Source organism: Ranitomeya imitator, chromosome 6 (assembly GCF_032444005.1).
Source record: "Ranitomeya imitator isolate aRanImi1 chromosome 6, aRanImi1.pri, whole genome shotgun sequence".
Taxonomy (NCBI): domain Eukaryota; kingdom Metazoa; phylum Chordata; class Amphibia; order Anura; family Dendrobatidae; genus Ranitomeya; species Ranitomeya imitator.
This window is the reverse complement of record NC_091287.1, coordinates 24,186,671-24,211,612: the sequence shown is the minus strand read 5'-3', so window position 1 is coordinate 24,211,612 and position 24,942 is coordinate 24,186,671. Positions and strand designations below refer to the sequence as shown.

Genomic DNA, 24,942 nt, shown 5'->3' with positions numbered 1-24,942 from the left:
AGCGTCAGCTACACAACACTGTAGGCAGAAACTATAACTGACACCCCCTGTAGGATGGAGTGGATAGAAATAGCCAACCTGACCCCAAAATGAGGCAGGGAGAAGTTAAAGCTTTACTTGATCAGACCAGGAAAGAGACAGGATACAAAACCCGGTCTGGATGACAACTCAGCTTTTAGCCATTATTGGCCAACGGAATGTCTAGCAGTCCTTGAGGGCGAGTGATACATAAAATATTGATCCCAGTTCAAGGGTAACAACTTATGCTCAATGCCATAGTCCTTTCAATGTCAGATTTTATGTGGCTCACCCAATTTTTAGCCCCTGGCAATCAATAAGACAGCCAATAGTCCCTGTTGATCAGTGGTATACCAAATGTTTAATCCAAGTTCCATTTCAAGAGGATGACCCATGGTCAATTTTATAAACTTTCAATGTCAGATTCCATGTGGAACACTGAGCATTCAGTCATTGGTAGACGATGGAACATTCAGTCAGCCCTGGTGGTCAGCAGTAAACCAAATATTTGATCTCAAGTGACCATTAGGCCATTCTTTTTTTCTGGTGCTTAGAAATATCAGTTAAGTTCCATTGACTGTCAAAGGTTTGCTCAGTGTTTACCTCCTGATGGTCTGTGGTATATTTGCTATTCAATCCTTGGTAGTTAGTTGTACATTTAGCGTTTGGTCCCTGGCAAGGATTTAGCAGTCGCACCTAGGACTTGAGGGTTTAAAGGCCTCAATACTAAATAAGAAGACCTAACTAACTAACATAAATGGTACATGATAGGTGGGAGCTTTGTTACAGACTTTGAACTGGAGTCCAAGAGCTTCAAGTTGCACATCTGGTTCTTTGGGGTACAGTGGTGGCAGATGTAAATCTTGGTCCCTGAGGTGACCCAAAAAGTCTCAACTACAACAAGTCAGGCACCTGAGTTGTTGCAAGTCAATATATAAAAATATATGTTGCAAGACCCTACGGTACGATCCTAAAACTGGGTGTCTGAAATCTACAGAGCTTGTCCTATTGCACAGCGATGGATGTCTGAGAGGATGCCCTCAGCCACAGTCTAATGTGGGTGCACCAGCCACAGCGTAGGGATTTGCCCCGCATCCCTTTGGATCACGGTGGCACTACGTCACTGTCATTCACAGATTCCTACCTCCCTCAACCACAAACCTACAACGTGCATGCCATATAAACTCTCACATCAAAAAACAGCATGGCCCAAAGAAGCCAAACAGAGCACCACAACCCAATGTTAATAACTGTGTGTACTAGAATTCTACAAAAATCTTCATTTGTAAAACTTTGGACACTTTTTTTGTAATTCATTTCCACACGGATCCAACAAACTGGCAGCCATTTTTCTGAACCATAATAGGCAATCAAAATGTTAAAAGATAAAATAAATCCTTTCAGTGCATGTGTAGCGTCCTCACAGGCCTATGAAATCCAGAAACCACAGCCTAGAGGGTGAGACCCTGGGATTTCAGCACGACCAATGGCAATCCAAAGATGCAACGAGGACCGGAAGAGTGATGGTGAGGAGTGGAAGCGTGGGGGGGTAAGAGCGGAGGGGTGGACGGTGAAGAGCAGAGGGGTGGACAGTGAGGTGCGGAGGGGTGGACGATGAAGAGCGTAGGGGTGAACGGTGAAGAATGGAGGGGTGGTTGGTGAAAAGCGAACGGGTGAATGATGAGAAGCGGATGGGTGGACGATAAAGAGTGGATGGGGTGGACGTTGAAGAGTGGAGGGGTGGAGGGATAAGAGTGAAGGGGTGGATGGTGTAGAGCGGAGGAGTAGATGGTGTCAACAGCAAGTTGGGCACAACATTGAACTCCTGGGCAAAAATTCAAAATCTGTTCCTGGGCTCCCAATTATGGTGCCATTTACAGTACTTGTGGCTTCCTACATGGCATAAGTACCAGGACCTGACTCTGACCATGCTGCACCGTGCTACGCTGCAAAGTCTCTAATCACGTCTATGGCTGAGCGGAGACCTCTGGATATTTATCTGCACAGTATATTCATTTCTTTAGCTTCTAACATCTCCAGAATCAATCGTGACTTAGGTTTAATGATCTAAAAAAAGACGATCCGAGCCCGTGCTGTGCATTAGACTCCCAGCGGGTGCCCTCATTACCCATGGATCCGGATATGGTTGATATCACCCCGTTACTACAGTATGGAAGTGTGTGCCATGGAAAAGTCATAAATCATTTTGGAGAAAAAGACATGAGTGCCCATATGTCCCGAACGTCTGTATGATGGACAGCCCGGGGTAATGATGCCTGTAATCCTCCTGTGCTCGGTGCTGCCCCCTCGCTGCAGAGTTGTATAGTGCCGTATATTAGTGCCACATGTAGAATTAATGCTTCCTAATACTCCAGAGATCTGAGTCCATGGATTCCCTTACCGCACTTTGTACTTTTCGAGCCTATTGATCCTACATCAAGGATTCAGTATGAAGTGACCGAGTGATCTAGCTTTTCTGGTCAGTGAGTGAGCTACCATCTAATTTCTGGTGCACTGGTTGGATTCTTTGTGTGGTTCCTCCTGGATGTATAAAACTATTGGCCTGGGTGTTACCATTGTCATCCTCAAAGGCGGTCTGTCTCTATATCGTTAGCACTGATTGAATTCTCAGTTTTTAAATTATTCCTGAATTTCCAGAAGGAATAACAAAGGGACAAAATGCTAAATTTTAAGAAAAAAATACACTACTGGCAGCCGGCAACTTCTCTTTGAATAAAGCTTAATGGAGAAAGGCATTGCCAAAAACTCTGTGGGAAAGACGATTCTTGTTAAAAATTCAGAGGGCGACAGCTTAGCCTTCTGATGAGCTGCACACTCAGGATCTGGGGTTGTTGCATGAAAGCTTGCAATAAATCCTGCAAATGCATGCAATGGACATCATCAGGGGAAGCTGCAGGGCTGCATTCATACGCTGCATTCACATGTGTGCCACAGAGTGTTTATTATTGCGAGTTTCTGAGTTTGCTGCAAAAATTCAAAATTGCAGCAAAACCTCAACTTTTCTGCCATAATTTGCCTGCAATTGCCACAAAAGCGATGAAAAAAAAAGGGATGAAACATCGCAGCTAAAGAAATGCATTTTGCCTCCACTTCAGGAGACATCAGTAAAAATAAAGAAAAGTGGCTGCAATGAGTGATCGCAGCCTCAACCTCTAAGTGTTAACAGCAAATGACCCTATTTTCTCACAGCAAGCAGAAGCTTTGAAATTAGCAAGTGAACAAAACACATACAATTGCAGAGCTTTTTATTATAGAGTTTCATTCGAAAATCTGCATAAAATTGGAATTCTCATCATCATCATCCCTCTCTGGAAGCCCCAAGAATGAATTTTTCATAGATTGAGCCTGTACGGCACATGAGCTGCCCCTTAGCCACATCCGATCAGTTGGAGCATGCTGCGGACTCCAGAGACCTATACTTTGGCTTGTCAGTGCAGCCGCTCGCTCATGAACTAACTGGTGAAGGCAGGTGTCAGTCCCCAGGGCACTTCTTGTCAATCCCTTGCTCACGCTCAGGTTGACTTTGTTTCTGAGCTCAAACGTTGCCTCTACCTACAGATGAGGGAAAGAACAGTCAGTCCTACACATTGGGACATGATACACACTGAATGGCCACTTTATTAGGGACACTGGCCCTTTAACAAGTAGAGTTGGATGATAATCCTTGGAGTGCAGCATAAAAGCATTGATCGGTTTTCCGTGAATCACTTTCAGTGTGAATATACATTAAAATGGAAAATTTGAGTCATCAGGGTGACTTGCAAAGAGGCATGGTCATCGGTTCTAGACTAGTCAGAGCCAGGATTTCATAAACAGAAGACCTCGTGAAGAGTATGCCGAGAATGGTGTGATTGAGAAAAAAACTTCCTGCAAAAGGGGATCCTGAAGATGGAAACAAGTCATCACTGAAAAGGAGTCAGAGTAAGATTTGACGAATCATTCTTATAAGAGAGTTCAGAGAAGGGTATAAAAATAATTCTGATGAAGGGGGTGAGAGAAGGACGTAAAAATCACAGTGATGAATCGGATTAGAGGAGAATGTGAAGAATCATGCTCTTGAAAGGTGTCAGAGTAGGATGTGAAGAATTATTCTGAAGAAGGGATCAGAGGAGGATGTGAACAACCATTCTGATAAGAGGGTTCAGAGAAGGATGTTAAAACTATTCTGACGAAAGGGGAGGATGTAAAAATCACAACATTTAAAGGGATTAGAGAAGTGTGATGCTGAGTCACTTCTTACAGACAAGCTGTGAGTCTGGATAGTTGAGGAGACCAAGGTCAGTAGCCAGGAGGGTACATCATAAACAGAGGGAAGAGACAAAGTCATAGTCATGTAACAGTCCAAGGTCAAAATACCAGGAGGATAGCGGATCAGAGCAAAAGGGTTAAACAGACAGATGGTCAGTATGAGATCCTGGGTCAGGCAGCGATACATCAATGAGCAAAATACAAGGCACGGAGTTAACCAACCACACTTATCTGAAGCTGACAGCTATCTGGGAGTGCCAGCTCAGTTAAATAGCTGAGGAATTATTGAAAAAGAGAGCACCTGACGAGAGCTCAGCATGCTAATGTACCAGACTGGACAACTGAGCTGTCAATCACTGCACAGACAGCTCAGCACGCTCCTGCACCAGACTGGACAACTGAGCTATGAATCACTGCACAGACAGCTCAGCACGCTCCTGCACCAGACTGGACAACTGAGCTATCTGTTATGAAAGGCAATTCAGTACTACAATGGACATAGTGGTCAGAGCACATACAGTGATCTGACAATAACCCAAAATCATAGAACGAGCTCTGAGACGTGGGAGCTCTGCAGACCGCAATCCCTAATCCTCTCCAAACAACACTAGAGGCAGCCGTGGATTGCGCCTAACTCTGCCTATGCAACTCGGCACAGCCTGAGAAACTAACTAGCCTGAAGATAGAAAATAAGCCTACCTTGACTCAGAGAAATACCCCAAAGGAAAAGGCAGCCCCCCAAATATAATGACTGTGAGTTAAGATGAAAAGACAAACGTATAGATGAAATAGATTCAGCAAAGTGAGGCCCGACTTTCTTAACAGATCGAGGATAGAAAAGGTAACTTTGCGGTCTACACAAAACCCTAAAGAAAACCACGCAAAGGGGGCAAAAAGACCCTCCGTACCGAACTAACGGCACGGAGGTACACCCTTTGCGTCCCAGAGCTTCCAGCAACAAATTAGACAAGCTGGACAGAAAAAATAGCAAACAAATAGCAAAGAAGAACTTAGCTATGCAGAGCAGCAGGCCACAGGAATGATCCAGGGAAAAGCAAGACCAACACTGGAACATTGACAGGAAGCCAGGATCAAAGCATTAGGTGGAGTTAAGTAGAGAAGCACCTAACGACCTCACCAGATCACCTGAGGGAGGAAACTCAGAAGCCGCAGTACCACTTCCCTCCACCAACAGAAGCTCACAGAGAGAATCAGCCGAAGTACCACTTGTGACCACAGGAGGGAGCTCTGCCACAGAATTCACAACAGTAGCCCCCCCTTGAGGAAGGGTCACCGAACCCTCACCAGAGCCCCAGGCCGACCAGGGTGAGCCACATGAAAGGCATGAACAAGATCGGGAGCATGGACATCAGAGGCAAAAACCCAGGAATTATCTTCCTGAGCATAACCCTTCCATTTAACCAGATACTGGAGTTTCCGTCTAGAAACACGAGAATCCAAAATCTTCTCCGCAATATACTCCAATTCCCCCTCCACCAAAACCGGGGCAGGAGGATCAACAGATGGAACCATAGGTGCCACGTATCTTCGCAACAATGACCTATGGAATACGTTATGTATGGAAAAAGAATCTGGAAGGGTCAGACGAAAAGACACAGGATTAAGAACCTCAGAAATCCTATACGGACCAATGAAACGAGGTTTAAACTTAGGAGAGGAAACCTTCATAGGAATATGACGAGAAGATAACCAAACCAGATCCCCAACACGAAGTCGGGGACCCACACGGCGTCTGCGATTAGCGAAACGTTGAGTCTTCTCCTGGGACAAGGTCAAATTGTCCACTACATGTGTCCAAATCTGCTGCAACCTGTCCACCACAGTATCCACACCAGGACAGTCCGAAGACTCAACCTGTCCTGAAGAGAAACGAGGATGGAACCCAGAATTGCAGAAAAATGGCGAAACCAAGGTAGCCGAGCTGGCCCGATTATTAAGGGCGAACTCAGCCAAAGGCAAAAAGGACACCCAGTCATCCTGATCGGCAGAAACAAAGCATCTCAGATATGTTTCCAAGGTCTGATTGGTTCGTTCGGTCTGGCCATTAGTCTGAGGATGGAAAGCCGAGGAAAAAGACAAGTCAATGCCCATCCTACCACAAAAGGCTCGCCAAAACCTTGAAACAAACTGGGAACCTCTGTCAGAAACGATATTCTCTGGAATGCCATGTAAACGAACCACATGCTGGAAGAACAATGGCACCAAATCAGAGGAGGAAGGCAATTTAGACAAGGGTACCAGATGGACCATCTTAGAAAAGCGATCACAGACCACCCAAATGACTGACATCTTTTGAGAAACGGGAAGATCAGAAATAAAATCCATAGAGATATGTGTCCAAGGCCTCTTCGGGACCGGCAAGGGCAAAAGCAACCCACTGGCACGAGAACAGTAGGGCTTAGCCCGAGCACAAATCCCACAGGACTGCACAAAAACACGCACATCCCGCGACAGAGACGGCCACCAAAAGGATCTAGCCACCAACTCTCTGGTACCAAAGATTCCAGGATGATCAGCCAACACTGAACAATGAACCTCAGAGATAACTTTATTGGTCCACCTATCAGGGACAAACAGTCTCTCCGCTGGACAACGATCAGGTTTATTAGCCTGAAATTTTTGCAGCACCCGCCGCAAATCAGGGGAGATGGCAGACACAATTACTCCTTCCTTGAGGATACCCGCCGGCTCAGACAAACCCGGAGAGTCGGGCACAAAACTCCTAGACAGAGCATCCGCCTTCACATTTTTAGAGCCCGGAAGGTACGAAATCACAAAGTCAAAACGGGCAAAAAACAGCGACCAACGAGCCTGTCTAGGATTCAACCGCTTAGCAGACTCAAGATAAGTCAAGTTCTTATGATCAGTCAATACCACCACGCGATGCTTAGCTCCTTCAAGCCAATGACGCCACTCCTCGAATGCCCACTTCATGGCCAGCAACTCTCGGTTGCCCACATCATAATATTGCTCAGCAGGCGAAAACTTCCTGGAAAAAAAAGCGCATGGTTTCATCACTGAGCAATCAGAACCTCTCTGCGACAAAACAGCCCCTGCTCCAATCTCAGAAGCATCAACCTCGACCTGGAACGGAAGAGAAACATCTGGTTGACACAACACAGGGGCAGAAGAAAAACGACGCTTCAAGTCCTGAAAAGCTTCCACAGCAGCAGAAGACCAATTGACCAAATCAGCACCCTTCTTGGTCAAATCGGTCAATGGTTTGGCAATACTAGAAAAATTGCAGATGAAGCGACGATAAAAATTAGCAAAGCCCAGGAACTTTTGCAGACTTTTCAGAGATGTCGGCTGAGTTCAATCATGGATGGCTTGGACCTTAACAGGATCCATCTCGATAGTAGAAGGGGAAAAGATGAACCCCAAAAATGAAACCTTCTGCACACCAAAGAGACACTTTGATCCCTTCACAAACAAAGAATTAGCACGCAGGACCTGAAAAACTGTTCTGACCTGCTTCACATGAGACTCCCAATCATCCGAGAAGATCAAAATGTCATCCAAGTACACAATCAGGAATTTATCCAGGTACTCTCGGAAGATGTCATGCATAAAGGACTGAAACACTGATGGAGCATTGGCAAGTCTGCATGGCATCACTAGATACTCAAAATGACCCTCGGGCGTATTAAATGCAGTTTTCCATTCATCTCCTCGCCTGATTCGCACCAGATTATACGCACCACGAAGATCTATCTTGGTGAACCAACTATCCCCCTTAATTTGAGCAAACAAATCAGATAACAATGGCAAGGGGTACTGAAATTTAACCGTGATCTTATTTAGAAGGCGGTAATCTATACAAGGTCTCAGCGAACCATCCTTCTTGGCTACAAAAAACAACCCTGCTCCCAATGGTGACAATGACGGGCGAATATGCCCCTTCTCCAGGGATTCCTTCACATAACTGCGCATAGCGGCGTGCTCAGGCACGGATAAATTAAACAGTCGACCTTTTGGGAATTTACTACCAGGAATCAAATTGATAGCACAATCACAATCCCTATGCGGAGGTAGGGCATCGGACTTGGGCTCATCAAATACATCCCGGTAATCAGACAAGAACTCTGGAACCTCAGAAGGGGTGGATGACGAAATTGACAAAAATGGAACATCACCATGTACCCCCTGACAACCCCAGCTGGACACAGACATGGATTTCCAATATAATACTGGATTATGGGCTTGTAGCCATGGCAACCCCAACACGACCACATCATGCAGATTATGCAACACCAGAAAGCGAATAACCTCCTGATGTGCAGGAGCCATGCACATGGTCAGCTGGGTCCAGTATTGAGGCTTATTCTTGGCCAAAGGCGTGGCATCAATTCCTCTCAATGGAATAGGACACTGCAAGGGCTCTAAGAGAAACCCACAACGCTTAGCATACTCCAAGTCCATCAAATTCAGGGCAGCGCCTGAATCCACAAATGCCATGACAGAATACGATGACATAGAGCAGATCAAGGTAACGGACAGAAGAAATTTTGACTGTACCGTACCAATGGTGGCAGACCTAGCGAACCGCTTAGTGCGCTTAGGACAATCAGAGATAGCATGAGTGGAATCACCACAGTAGAAACACAGCCCATTCAGACGTCTGTGTTCTTGCCGTTTAACTCTGGTCAAAGTCCTATCGCACTGCATAGGCTCAGGTTTAAGCTCAGGTAATACCGCCAAATGGTGCACAGATTTACGCTCACGCAAGCGTCGACCGATCTGAATGGCCAAAGACATAGACTCATTCAAACCAGCAGGCATAGGAAATCCCACCATGACATCCTTAAGGGCTTCAGAGAGACCCTTTCTGAACATAGCTGCCAGCGCAGATTCATTCCATTGAGTGAGCACGGACCACTTTCTAAATTTCTGACAATATACCTCTATCTCATCCTGACCCTGACAAAGAGCCAGCAAATTTTTCTCTGCCTGATCCACTGAATTAGGTTCATCGTACAGCAATCCGAGCGCCAGGAAAAACGCATCGATATTACTCAATGCAGGATCCCCTGGCGCAAGAGAAAATGCCCAGTCCTGAGGGTCGCCGCGCAAAAAAGAAATAACAATCAAAACCTGTTGAACTGGATCACCAGAGGAGCGAGGTTTCAAGGCCAGAAATAATTTACAATTATTTTTGAAACTCAGAAACTTAGTTCTATCTCCAAAAAACAAATCAGGAATAGGAATTCTTGGTTCCAACATAGCTTTCTGATCAATAGTGTCTTGAATCTTTTGTACTCTTGCCGAGAGCTGATCCACAAATGAAGACAGACTTCTAATGTCCATCGCTACACCTGTGTACTGAACCACCCAAATGTCTAGGGGAAAAAAAAGGCAAAACACAGTGCAAAGAAAAAAAAATGGTCTCAGAACTTCTTTTTTCCCTCTATTGAGAATCATTAGTACTTTTGGCTTCCTGTACTGTTATGAAAGGCAATTCAGTACTACAATGGACATAGCGGTCAGAGCACATACAGTGATCTGACAATAACCCAAAATCATAGAACGAGCTCTGAGACGTGGGAACTCTGCAGACCGCAATCCCTAATCCTCTCCAAACAACACTAGAGGCAGCCGTGGATTGCGCCTAACTCTGCCTATGCAACTCGGCACAGCCTGAGAAACTAACTAGCCTGAAGATAGAAAATAAGCCTACCTTGCCTCAGAGAAATACCCCAAAGGAAAAGGCAGCCCCCCACATATAATGACTGTGAGTTAAGATGAAAAGACAAACGTATAGATGAAATAGATTCAGCAAAGTGAGGCCCGACTTTCTTAACAGATCGAGGATAGAAAAGGTAACTTTGCGGTCTACACAAAACCCTAAAGAAAACCACGCAAAGGGGGCAAAAAGACCCTCCGTACCGAACTAACGGCACGGAGGTACACCCTTTGTGTCCCAGAGCTTCCAGCAACAAATTAGACAAGCTGGACAGAAAAAATAGCAAACACATAGCAAAGAAGAACTTAGCTATGCAGAGCAGCAGGCCACAGGAATGATCCAGGGAAAAGCAAGACCAACACTGGAACATTGACAGGAAGCCAGGATCAAAGCATTAGGTGGAGTTAAGTAGAGAAGCACTTAACGACCTCACCAGATCACCTGAGGGAGGAAACTCAGAAGCCGCAGTACCACTTCCCTCCACCAACAGAAGCTCACAGAGAGAATCAGCCGAAGTACCACTTGTGATCACAGGAGGGAGCTCTGCCACAGAATTCACAACAGCTATCAATCACTGCACAGACAGCTCAGCACGCTCCTGCACCAGACTGGACAACTGAGCTGTCAATCACTGCACAGACAGCTCAGCACGCTCCTGCACCAGACTGGACAACTGAGCTATGAATCACTGCACAGACAGCTCAGCACTGAGAGGTGGAATCGTCCCCTACAGTGGATGGAGTACTGGAGGAAATTTCAGACCCTTCGAGAATCCACAACTGCAAATCATATTCTAAACTGCCATTAACAGCACGAGGAGTAGGCAGGGACAAGGGTGACACCACCGAGGGAAAAACTCCTTCAACAGGGATTTATGGAAGATGTTAGGGATGTGGAGAGATGGAGGAAGCTTCAACCTAAAGGCCACCGGATTAACCACTTCCAGAATTTCATAAGGACTGATGAACTTCAGACACAACTTTGCCGATGGTACCTTAAGTTTCATGTTTCTGGCAATTTGCATATTATGTTTCTGGATGACAGCCAAACCCAATCCACAACCTAAAAAATAGGACCCATGTCTTCTATCGACCTTCTGTTTTTGGCGAATCTGAGCAGTCCCAATATTCTTTTGGTCCTCCCTCCAGACATCCCCAAGTCTCTGCACAATGATTTCCACCCCAGGACATTCAGAACTAATCCTAGAAAACTCACAAAAATGGGGATGAAAACCATATTTGCAGAAAAACAGTGAGGTTCCCTTAGAATGATTTACCTGATTGTTAAAGGCAAACTTAGCAATCGGTAAAGACAAAGACCAGTTCGGCCAAGCTGCCGCAAATGTTTTTCACATTGATAGAGCCTTAGGCATTTTTGTCCGTGTTAACTAAATCACTGTTTCGAGTTCTCCAAAGTGAATTTTAATTAAATTTGACATTAAAGGTGAGAAAATAAAAATTTCAACCCCTCTATGGCAAGTGATTTACAAAAATATATTCAGATTACATTAATTCTAAATAGAGAACAGGGAAGCAAAAAGATGGGCGTGTGTTCTTATTGTCAAAGTAATCAAAATGTATTATTGAGGAACCATTGGAAATACTTTATGTTTACAAATTTCAAAAGAAAAGAAACAATTTGGAACAGCAGAGATGCAAAGTAATTATACGTGGAGGAAGATGTAATTGTCAGCCAACATGTTTCAGAGAATCTCATAAAAGTATGCAACAGTCGTTCAACTTCAATGGACTGAAATGGCCAAGAGTCTTCTTGTGGAGATGTTCGATCAATGTCTTGTCAAAAGCATGAAAGATGCCCCCACCAATATAGATATGTTGAAATATTTGCAATAAGGATCATCAAAAAAATTTAGATTGGGGAGAATATAGTTGTTGGCCAACATGTTTAAGTGGACAATTGAGTCTTCAAATTAAAGCAGACTGAAACAATCAAGATCTAACTTCCTGTTAGGATTATCCCTTATTGACTAGTTACCCCATTAGGCCAATCACTTAGCAGAAAGCTGATCAATCTGTTATGTCTTCAGCTGGCCAGGCAACATGAGCATTTGCATGGTCATAAAAGCTCATTTTGACCATTATCTGCTACTGGAGACTATCTGGAACATAAGTGAGCATGAGTGGTGCCAACTGGTGGCAGATATCTGACAACGAGTTGACCACCAATGTCATCAGATAGTATAATTAAAAAGTAGTTAATGCCAAATTAACTCCTCCTGTTTCACTGACAGCCTCTGTGCTGTGTGATGTCAGGCAATGGAGTTGTCAGTCAAGCATAAAGAGATGACGTTGGGTGGGGAATAGAGCTGGAGTGGCAGAGGCTTCAGACCTACAAATAGCTCTTTAGCCCCACTTGCACACAATTTATAAAGCTGATTTCTTAGTAATAGAGAAATGGTCTGGGCACGTAAATTTGTCATTGAAAGAGCTACATGCAAATATATATACTTGGGGATGTGAAATCCGACTGAGAGATTTCCTTTACAGTTTTCTAATATATTGACTGCACTTTCTCAATATTATCAAACTATCTCAACGAACAAGCCTTTCATCCAATTTTATGGCAAAACAAACTTTTTATTTTTAGGACTTTTCTTCTCAAGACAACCAACGTCATGGACGTCATGGAAGAAGGTCCCTTGGTAGCCCTCCCATGAAATATGAGAGACATTGACATCGGAGGTTAGCGCTATCCATGTATTAGATGGACTGCCATTTATCTGAATGGCTTCTTATAACGCCACAAGTGTATGGCTGGCCATGGCAAAATGAGCTAACTCTGAGGATTCCAGGAACTAGATCCATGGCAATCAGGTGAGCACCATGTTAACTATTATCTGAAAAGAGTTGTCTCTGAAAACATTATAGAAGAAGCACGACTGGAACTAGCCGCGATTAGACTATCAAGAACAGAGCCATAGTCCAACAATTAGAGGAGACTATTATCAGACAGGGGTATGTTCCAAATAATGGAAATATGACCAGTGGCAATTATTTTAGTAAGAGTCACTGAGCATATGTCCTGCATTTTAATGCCAAAGATAACGACCAATATGGCCGGAGGTAACACGATGACATATTACGATTATACACCTTCATAAATATACTCACATCTGGCTTACAATGGTCAACAGAAGTCATGTTTACTCTACGATACAATGATTTCCAATTATAGACCATGTTTTGAGCCTAAGCTCGATGTATCTTGGTATAGTCACTAAGTAGAAAAAATGTCCAAGACCGGAATAGACATGTTAGAAGACCATGACCTGACCTTCATCTCTTTGTCCAATTTTCTTTATGTCAGATTTATATGAAAACCTTACTGCCTTGGCATGAAAAAAAAAACATGTAGACACCAAAAATTCCCTCCAGGATGTTATAAATCCAATTTAGCACATTACTATTATATTCCAAATATTTGAGCCACGGTAGATTCAATTCTGTAGGGACCTATTGAAGAGGGTTAGAAGCCAAGTCATGGAGCAGAGAGGCAAACCTCCGGGAATAAGTACCTGGAATAAATTATACTTTAAGGAAGGCGAATACTCGATGTGAAACATTAAGGCCCAGGAAAATCGCAAAGGGCAGTCGATTTCAGCTCAAGCCTGTCATTTCTTAAATTGTACATAATGAAAGCCAAAGATCCAGAACGGTCTCAGTGTTTAAGCCGTGGATATGTCAAACCTCTAATGTACGGCAACCGGGACTGGTTTCCTTGAAACAGCAGGAAAAAGACTACAAAGATCTAGGGCGAAGACATTTCAGGGCCACTGGCGGGTGGTTGAAATAATTGGTAGTTTTGATTAAATGTCTTTTCATAGTGTAACGCTTGTTTAAATATAGGTGAATCGAATACCACCGCGAAGAGTAAGCGATTCTGTACATTATCAGAGGATACATGGTATATTGTACATCTAATTAAAAATTATCCCTGGATGTTTCTAAAATTGGGTAGCACAATTTAAAGTGACCCATACACTCATAGTAACATAGTAACATAGTAACATAGTTAGTAAGGCCGAAAAAAGACATTTGTCCATCCAGTTCAGCCTATATTCCATCATAATAAATCCCCAGATCTACGTCCTTCTACAGAACCTAATAATTGTATGATACAATATTGTTCTGCTCCAGGAAGACATCCAGGCCTCTCTTGAACCCCTCGACTGAGTTCGCCATCACCACCTCCTCAGGCAAGCAATTCCAGATTCTCACTGCCCTAACAGTAAAGAATCCTCTTCTATGTTGGTGGAAAAACCTTCTCTCCTCCAGACGCAAAGAATGCATTCTTGTGCCCGTCACCTTCCTTGGTATAAACAGATCCTCAGCGAGATATTTGTATTGTCCCCTTATATACTTATACATGGTTATTAGATCGCCCCTCAATCGTCTTTTTTCTAGACTAAATAATCCTAATTTCGCTAATCTATCTGGGTATTGTAGTTCTCCCATCCCCTTTATTAATTTTGTTGCCCTCCTTTGTACTCTCTCTAGTTCCATTATATCCTTCCTGAGCACCGGTGCCCAAAACTGGACACAGTACTCCATGTGCGGTCTAACTAGGGATTTGTACAGAGGCAGTATAATGCTCTCATCATGTGTATCCAGACCTCTTTTAGTGCACCCCATGATCCTGTTTGCCTTGGCAGCTGCTGCCTGGCACTGGCTGCTCCAGGTAAGTTTATCATTAACTAGGATCCCCAAGTCCTTCTCCCTGTCAGATTTACCCAGTGGTTTCCCATTCAGTGTGTAATGGTGATATTGATTCCTTCTTCCCATGTGTATAACCTTACATTTATCATTGTTAAACCTCATCTGCCACCTTTCAGCCCAAGTTTCCAACTTATCCAGATCCATCTGTAGCAGAATACTATCTTCTCTTATATTAACTGATTTACATAGTTTTGTATCATCTGCAAATATCGATATTTTACTGTGTAAACCTTCTACCAGATCATTAATGAATATGTTGAAGAGAACAGGTCCCAATACTGACCCCTGCGGTACCCCACTGGTCACAGCGACCCAGTTAGAGACTATACCATTTATAACCACCCTCTGCTTTCTATCACTAAGCCAGTTACTAACCCATTTACACACATTTTCCCCCAGACCAAGCATTCTCATTTTGTGTACCAACCTCTTGTGCGGCACGGTATCAAACGCTTTGGAAAAATCGAGATAGACCACGTCCAATGACTCACCGTGGTCCAGCCTATAGCTTACCTCTTCATTAAAACTGATTAGATTGGTTTGACAGGAGCGATTTCTCGATACAATCTGCGGAACACATTTTGTAGACACCATTTTTGGTCTCGAAAGTGATTTTACCTCTATTCTAACTCTTGACATAAATATATCTGGAGCGCCCCCAGACACAGGGCCACGAGTTCTCGGTACCGGGCCTCTCTGGTTCGGTCCTGATGCTGTCACGGTGGCTAGACCCGGTCCGCGACCCTGCTAAGGGGCGTCCAATAAAGGTGGTACAGTCTGTCAGGGATTCGTGACGCCACCTGTGGTGTTCGGTCAGGGTGACCGACGCTGCTGTGGGGTCCGCTGGGGTGATGGAATGGCAGCTGGATGGTATACCTTCCCACAGGTGAAGTATGTCCCCAGGGCTTCCCAGTAAGGTGGATGGTGATGGTGTGAGGTGCAGTCAATAACGAGGACACAAGGTTGCAGTCTCTTTACCTCTTTACTGAAGACTTCAGGATCCACAATCCAGAGCACGCTTAACAGGGCTATCTGACACCGGCTGGTCCGATGGGCACTTCCAGAATTCCCTTTGCAGGTGGAAATCGTTGCCTACCAATAGCGCCTGTGTGTTGTAGTGCTACCCTGCTGAGCATTCGGAATAGTCCTCACAACTTCTGTTCTCGTTCGTTCGTTTTTTCTAATGTGTTCCAGATGTTTCTAGTTCAACGTCCCCCAGGTATGTTATGGCTAGGACGCACCCGTATGACGGGAAGGCCTGGAGGTCTTCCGGGACCCTAGAGATGCCCCTCTCCCACTGTTGCCCCCTATGTCTTCGTAGGTGTTTAGGTGAGACAGCCAACCTATAATTAACTGTCCTGCGGAGTTTGAAGTAAGGCGTAGAATCAGTTACTCCCTCGGTGTTCCGGCCACCGGCTACACGCCTCAGTAGGATGTTGCCTCGGTCTCAAGGCACAACTCCTACTGGCTCTCCTTTGTGCTTGATCTCGTTTCTCACTGTCTCACAATATCCTTTGCTTCGTGTCTCTTTCTTAGGATACCGCCGCGGGGTGTGCAGGCGTGGTTCCGTAACGTTCTATTCTGGTCGCTAGGTGCCTGCCAGGTTCCCACGCCTGACAGGGACCCCCCTGTGTCTTCTCCCTGCAACACCCCCTGCCACGGGATGTTGCCTGAATCCAACCCAGTCAGCTTCTGACTAACTTCCTATCTAACCCCTAGTTTTACCAGTGTGAGGAGAGGCCCAATAAATAAAGCCTTTTGCTCCCCCTAGTGGCCGGAGTGTGAAGTGTAATGTGTGCTGGTGATACCTGGTCAGTAGAATTCCTTCAGTGCCATCAGACGTACCATCACTCCCCTTAGCGGCAGAGTGTCATACTGCAACGACCAGATCTCTGGGGCGCTGCATATCCTTTCTAAACTAACCCAATTTCGCAAAAAAAATTTAAGTTACTTTTTTTATTTTGTGTCTTTTTTTTCAATATTCAGATGTTTTTCTACCAAATGTGACCATATCTTACACTTTGGTACCAGTACACCTTTGGATCCCATCCCTGTCCTCTCACGTCACAGTCCATGATTTCATTTTGAAATATTCTTTTTACCATTGATGGGTAAAAAGAAGCCTCACTTGCCTCAGTTAAGGTCAGTGTTCATGACTCTACCATAAAAAATGACCAGCAGTGGATACCGCGTCACTGATGACTGCATGCTGGCACCCCCACCCACCCAGGTACTATCTTATACAGGCTCTATGCCCAGCGCCTAGTGCATGGCCAGACACATTTAAAGTGACTATGGTGTCACTCCTATTATCGCACTGAACGCGATTAACCATTATAATTCAGTCCGTTACTGATGAAGGCCAGTGAGCCGAAACTTCTATATTATTTTCTGGCTGCATTAAAAAAATCCAAAAATATTCTAGAAGTTGAGTGCCAAGTTTTCTTTATTATACATGTATGGTGTGGGGCCCTACTTGAGCACCTTCTGAGGTTGTGCATACGGTGTTTTTCCTTTCCACCATAAAAAAGACTGGGCAAAAATGATCTTCATAGCAGAGTTTCAAGACAAAATCAACTGCGGAGCAATAAGAACAAAAAGGCTTGTTTCAGTTTTGCCAAAAAACATCTTGATGATCCCCAAGACTTTTGGAAGAATACTTTGTGGACTGACGAGACTAAAGTTGAACATTTTTGAAGGTGCATGCCCCATTACATCTGGCATAGAAGTAACACAGAATTTCAGAACAGGAACATCATACCAACAGTAAAATATTGTGGTGGTAGTGTGATGGTCTGGGGCTTTAGGACCTGGAAGACTTGCTGTGGTAAATGGAACCATGAATTCTGCTGTCTGTCAAAATATCCTGAAGAAGAATGTCCGTCCATCTGTTTGTGACCGCAAGCTGAAGCGCACTTAGATTATGCAGCAGGACAATGATCCAAAACACACCAGCAAGTCCACCTCTGAATGGCTTAGGAAAAGCAAAATTAAGGCTTTGGAGTGGCCTAGTCAAAGTCCTGACCTTAATCCAATTGAGATGCTGTGGCATGACCTTAAAAAGGCGGTTCATGCTTAGAAACCTCCAATGTGGTTGAGTTACAACAATTCTGCAAAGATGAGTGGGCCAAAATCCCTCCATAGGGATGTTAAAGACTCATTGCCAGTTATCGCAAATGCAGTTATTGCTGCTAAGGGCGGCACAACCAGTTTTTAGGATTAGGGGCAATTACTTTTTCACACAGGGCCCTGTAGGTTTGGATTTCTTTTTCCCTTAATAATAAAGACCTTAATTTATAAACTACATTTTGTGTTTATCTTTGTCTAATATTTACTTTTATTTGGTGGTCGGAAACATTTAAGTGTGACAAACAAGCAAAAGAATAGGAAATCGGGAAGGAGCACACACTTTTTCACACAACTATACATATTAAAAAATAATAAATATTATGATAAAAAAAATACACACAACTCATATTGTTGCCATCGTAATGTCTCAGTGACCGAATTTTTTTTTTTTGCCCATTGCCAATACTAATAAAATGGAATAAAAGTTAACGAATTTGTGCTACAAACCCCAAAATAATACAAATGGTGGACACAACTTTCGCTGAAAAAAGCACACCCTTTATAAGACTTAAAATGTGATCACTCAGTAGAAACACATCTCAACAGCTTTAAAAGGAAAGCAAAATAGCTACATATCTTAGGGGATAACATTTTTTTAATGTTTTGCACGCTGAGCCATTAACACTTAAAATTACTAAAATTTTCAAAGTGTATTAGTTTTTAACATAAAAAGACTTAAAAAAAGAACAGAAGATTAAACCATACCATAGAGGTGGACTATATGGCTGCTAGGGGTCTCCTAGGGGGATGGGATGGAGCTCAGATTGGGTGCAGCCTTTTTATTCATGGGAGGTGCAAACAAATATAAACGTAGATGCCAACCCTCCTGGAATAAAGGGAACACCTCCTGGACTTCCCGAAAAGTTGGGAGATCTCCAAGGCACCGCAGAATCTTTATGAAAAGCAGTTTTAGCTGAACATTTTCTTTCCTGCATCTCCAAGTCCACATCATTCAGGTGGCGGCAATGGGGTTTGGCTTGGTGAAATAGGAGTGGGCTCCAGTTGATTTTTTTGTGACCCCCAGATTGTGTTCATCTTCTAGTATCCTTGAATCTATTGCATCCAGCACAGTGACGTCACATATTTAGTATCAGCTTGATCCACGGACAGTGAAGAGCACCGCGGGACATTCACATGTTCTTCTTTTCACCACTTACATTGAGATCACATGTAGCATCTGTCTTCTTAAAGGGGATGTCCAGTTATTTAAACATTCTTGTAAATGTCGCCTGCAAGGACGCGGCACATCGCCATAATTGGAGCCCAAATAAACTACGCTTTCCAACTTTTAGGAACTGATGTCCAGGACTCTGCTGATCCAGGTGCACTAATCACACCACTGACATTTTTGGGGCCTCGCTCCTCTTTTAAGCCATGCCCCTTTCTCCACGTTCTCCTTTGAATGCAAAAGATCCAGGCGTCACCATAAAGAACCTCTGCAAATGCTGCTTTCTGGACAGGTTCTTGGACTTTTTGAAAACGTTACTGGGTCTAGATCTATTTTTTCTTCCCGCATCCTGATATATTGAGAAAGGGTCTCAGTTCTTCTCATGCACCTTGATGAACTTCTATATGAAGGTAATTGTCTAGGCACCACCGCTGTGCTCATACGACCACTGAGGAGGGCTGTTGTACAAAGCCACACTCAGGTCTAATAGCCAGACTCCGGGAAAACCCTATCCCAGAAATGAATTGTCTAGGTGCCCAGATCAAGATGGATTAAAGCACTGAATAAGGAAAAAAGGGGTTCTGTCTAGCCAGGGACGCAAACCCCACCGATCGGCAGGGTTGGGATGACTATTCAGATAGCCTGGGTGCCAAGGTCGGTTTCTTATGAAAGCCAATGGAAAGCTCCAACGAGAAGGAGAGTCGTGGAGGCCGCTCTCCGCTCTGCTGACTCCTCCATGCACAATGTGCTAGATGAAAGATCAGTCACTATTTATGTATAAGGAGAGACCTGTCAGTCATAGGAAAAAGCCATCCAGGAGCCGTCCCTTTGACTTCTTTGCCTTCTCTGCTCTCATCTGCTGAAACCACAGTCCTAATGAGGGAGTCTATCCCTGTTTTTACAGCGACCCGTTCAGCAGAAGGAGGCTCCTGATAGTTTCCCTTTTAGGAGGTTTAAATATCTCACAAACCGTTTCATCACAATCAGTTCCTGAGAGGTTGATGCGTTGTCCACTTTTTTCCCCCCCATACTTTATACTTCAGCTTTGCTCATTCAAAATGGCTGCTTTGATAGTTGGTTCCTCCAACCTGCGGATCTTCCATAGTAGGAGGCATTCATCAATTCATTATAAGGGAAAGTCAATATCGGTAATGAAAGCAGCGCAGCGGAATAATCGCTCGCATTAAACCGCGTCTCTGCTACTTTCTCCTGCAATACGTCATGGAAGGATTCTGCGTCTGATAATTTGATATAATAGTATGAAGTCGTCTCTGAGCCATGATGGGAGCAAGGATGTGTAGGGGGTATGGTAAAATATGTTTATATCATTGCCCTCTTCTCCCGTCCCGCTGCCGTGTGTTATCAGTGAATGTATATGAGCTAACATATGTTGATATTGCTACACGGTTTAAGTGTATTATCACCTCTTGTCCAATGGTACTGTACACAATCAAGTGCATTACCATGTCTTGTTCATGATATGTATAGATATAATGTTAAATTGTCTTTCTTTTCCTTTGGTCTGCTAAATGTATATATACAGTATATATATATATATATATATATATATATTGCTATTTGGCGTGCCTGGTTTTTCAAAGAAGCAGTGCGAAACGCGCGTCGGGGCAGAGGGACGCCGAGAGGATTCCATGTCGCAGTATATAAGGTACTGAAACAATTTGATATTTACTACTATGGTTGAGCCCTTATCATTGCATTATTGAGCACACATAAACACAGTTGTCATGGTTTACTGTGCTCTCGGGTCAGGTAGTTGCAGGGTTAACTCTTATGGCCTCTTTCTGGGTCCTGGGAGGCTTTTTATAGCCTCACTCTGAGGTCAGTCCTTGTCGTTTATACTCTGACCATTGGCTGAGTGTGTCTGACCCTGGTGTGCCTCTGCTTTGTGCAAGTACTAGTCTGTCTGTTTGGTTTCTGATTTGGTTCTGTCGCTGTTGTGATTTCTGCCTGCTGTTTTTGTACTGTCTATTGCCCGTTCTGGTTTTTCTGATCTATTGCTACGTCCTGACTATTCTTCTGATTGCCCCTGTGTACTGCGCTGCCCTCTCTGTGTATGACCCCCGCCTGTCCGACCTGAGTTCCCCTCTCCTTTACTTTAGTTTCCCTGTAAAGACTTACACCCATCTCCAGCAGCAGGATGCTAAGCCCCACCTCCTGTGGTCACATGATCGCAGGTCCTCCTGTTCTCTACCATACTCAGCACGCTGTGCAGGTCCCGTCTGTCTGAGTTTTCCTTGTGGTATCTGACCCCGGGTCCTCCTGTAGTGTGGGTGAGTCACCCTGTTCAGCCGTGACAGTGCTTCGGTGCTGACAGGATCTTGACATTATAAATGACCGTACCAATCAATCAACCGGTAAGTCACCATTTTTTATTAATTATGGTCTGAACCCCCATTTTGGTGAATTCTCACGATTAGATTCGGGCTGTCCAGGAGCTGAGGACTGTGTCAACCGAATCAGGGAGTTATGGTCAAAAGTCCGGTTAAATATTTCCAGGGCTCAGGAGAATTATAAGCGTTTTGCGGATAAAAAAGGAACTCTGCTCCGGTTTTGCAGTGTGGGGACAGGGTGTGGCTCTCTACGCGAAATATAAGTCTCCGTATGCCCTCCGCTAAACTGGGACCTAAGTTCATCGGTCCCTACGAGATCATTGAGGTTGTAAACCCGGTGACGTATCGTCTTCGCCTCCCTCCCTCGTTGAAACTTCATAATGTATTCCATAGATCCTTGCTTAAACCTTTAGGATCAGTGGTGGAAGATCCAGGTGCTGTTCCTTCCCCAGTCTTGGTCGAGGGGCATCTGGAATTCGAGGTACAACATATTGTAGATTCCCGGCGGGTTCGTGGGTCTCTACAATACTTGGTGCATTGGAAGGGGTACGGGCCGGAGGACCGGTCTTGGGTGCCAGCCAAATCGGTACATGCTGATCGTCTGGTTCAGGCATTCCATGCTCGGAATCCTGAGAAACCTGGGGGTCCAGAGGCCCCCCATTAAGTAGGGGGTACTGTCATGGTTTACTGTGCTCTCCGCTCAGGTAGTTGCAGGGTTAACTCTTATGGCCTCTTTCTGGGTCCTGGGAGGCTTTTTATAGCCTCACTCTGAGGTCAGTCCTTGTCGTTTATACTCTGACCATTGGCTGAGTGTGTCTGACCCTGGTGTGCCTCTGCTTTGTGCAAGTACTAGTCTGTCTGTTTGGTTTCTGATTTGGTTCTGTCGCTGTTGTGATTTCTGCCTGCTGTTTTTGTACTGTCTATTGCCCGTTCTGGTTTTTCTGATCTATTGCTACGTCCTGACTATTCTTCTGATTGCCCCTGTGTACTGCGCCGCCCTCTCTGTGTATGACCCCCGCCTGTCCGACCTGAGTTCCCCTCTCCTTTAATTTAGTTTCCCTGTAAAGACTTACACCCATCTCCAGCAGCAGGACGCTAAGCCCCACCTCCTGTGGTCACATGATCGCAGGTCCTCCTGTTCTCTACCATACTCAGCACGCTGTGCAGGTCCCGTCTGTCTGAGTTTTCCTTGTGGTATCTGACCCCGGGTCCTCCTGTAGTGTGGGTGAGTCACCCTGTTCAGCCGTGACAGTGCTTCGGTGCTGACAGGACCTTGACAACAGTGGGTTCAATATAGCCATATTCCTTCTCTTAGGAGTTCCAAGGAGGTTTACTATAGGTATAGTTATATATCCCATGTGAAAAAGTGGTTTTTGCTCTAGCATATAGGGATTTGTGCCATTGTGCATACAGCGAACAGTTAGGAATACCCTATGGCATTGCAGTCCCTCATATCAGGACCTAGCACACTTGCTTTAATGTAATTTTGTGATTTTAAAAAAATCTAATATATAATTGCCTAGAATACTACTTCCTGCAATTTGTGCCAACTTCCGTGGCTTTGTCCGGAGCTAATGTCCGGAGATAATGTCCGGAGCTAATGTGCGGAGATAATGTCCGGAGCTAATGTCCGGAGCTAATGTCCGGAGCTAATGTGCGGAGATAATGTCCGGAGCTAATGTCCAGGGCTAATGTCCGGAGCTAATGTCCAGGGCTAATGTCCAGGGCTAATGTCCGGAGCTAATGTCCGGAGCTAATGTCCGGAGCTAATGTCCGGAGATAATGTCCGGAGATAAGTGACGTCAACAGTGTCCAGTGTCTGATTGGTTGCCGCCTGCTGCGAGCGACCAATCAGAAACGTGCCGTACTGTGACACACTCCGCCCGCCATTTTGGTGTGATTTTTGAATTTTTACCTCACAGCAAGTTTCTACTGCGTGGAGGCGGGCCCAGTGACGTTGCTCTTCAAGCTCCTGCCGAATTTCGTCAAAAAAATGATAATACCATTTACCAAAACTATATATATTTAGTTGTGAAGTGGTTCAGTGACATTTTCACACCAATTTTGAACTTTTGTTTGGTGTTTTCTCCATATACTGCCTATTATTTTTGTTCTTTCTTACTATTATTTATTAATTGTATTATTCTTACATTTGAATAAATAAAGTATATATGGATTCTAGACTCCCGATTCTTTAGAATCGGGCTGCCATCTAGTTTATTAATAAAAGTGATTTTTTACTTAAGTACTTTTGGGGATCTGTTTCTTATTACCAGTTGATCGCCATAAGTGATAAAATGTTTAATATAGTAGTACGTAGCCCACGTGTAGCGATGGGTAACATTATTTGGGGCATTCCATTGTGAATATATATCGGGACAACGTAGTACTGAATTTTGGCCACTATATTGGGCATTTTAGTATTGGAATGGCAGCTATGCTCCATTCACTTCAGCAATACCAGACACAACCTTTGTGCCGGTGTGGCGCTCTTTCTAGAAGAAGGCAGCCATGTTTTCTATACCTGTGTAACCTTTCCATTTGACAGCTTTGTACTCCGCTGTCCTGCGGCCGAGCACATCTCCCCATTAGGACATCCTTCCTTTCTCCACCGAAGAATGATTAATTCCTATTGATTTCATCCAAGTAAGAAATACTGGCAAATAGCGAAATGAAACCAATAATTCTTTAAGACAGGGCCATAGATCACGATGGGCTCGTCAGTAAGACCAATGGGGGGACGGCAGTGTTTATGGAGCAACCAATTAATATATGAGTTCCTAGTTAATGGGGGCTGCTCAGTCTCATAAAACGCCCAATTTACCAAACTGATGGCCACGCTGCGGAAATTATCATCATTTGCAGGAAAGAAATTCTGGATGAAGAATCTGATTTTGTGCATTTTCGATTATAGGTGAACGGGAATCTGCAGATTATTATTTGTGGATGAAGCAGAACATTGAGCTCATCATGGCTGACTCACTAGCATGTTTCTCAGGGATCGTGCAGACCACCGTATTATCGCGTGAGATCTGACAAAACATCGTATCGCACTCAGACTAGAATGTTATTCTATGAGACCGAGCACATTTCTGATTTTTATCCTGGAACTGAGTGGTCCAAGAAAAAAAATCCCGGCAATATTTTGCCCATTTAAGTCTATGGGACCAAGGAATGATATCAGAGTGCGGACACAGAATGGAGAATATAGAAAAAAAAATTTTTTTTTAATTCTCCACATCCGGGACAAGTGGAACAAATCCTGATCACAATGTGATTAGCATAATTCTGATGGTTTTCTCAGATGGAGAACGTACGGTCGTCTGCACCTGCCCTTGGTGTGGATTCCGGATGAACCCAATAATACACTTAGAGGCTCAAACAGGATAAAAGAGAAAATCTGAAAAAAAAAATGGCCTGGCACATAAACAGTTGTGCCGTACTTGGAGATCCATCCTAAAGGCCCCATGAACAAAGGAAACATGTTGGTCCACCAACCATGTGTTTGGGACATCCATACTCTTCCAGGCCGGAAGATATTGAGGGAGATAAGGAATGGACTGGTTG

At 44.3% G+C, this 24,942-nt stretch overlaps 1 long non-coding RNA gene across 1 annotated transcript in view; it reads right to left on the bottom strand.

The window, feature by feature from the left end:
• Window positions 1-24,942, bottom strand: part of LOC138643545 (uncharacterized) — a 207,328-nt gene that overhangs the window by 128,853 nt on the left and 53,533 nt on the right. The window lies entirely within an intron of this gene.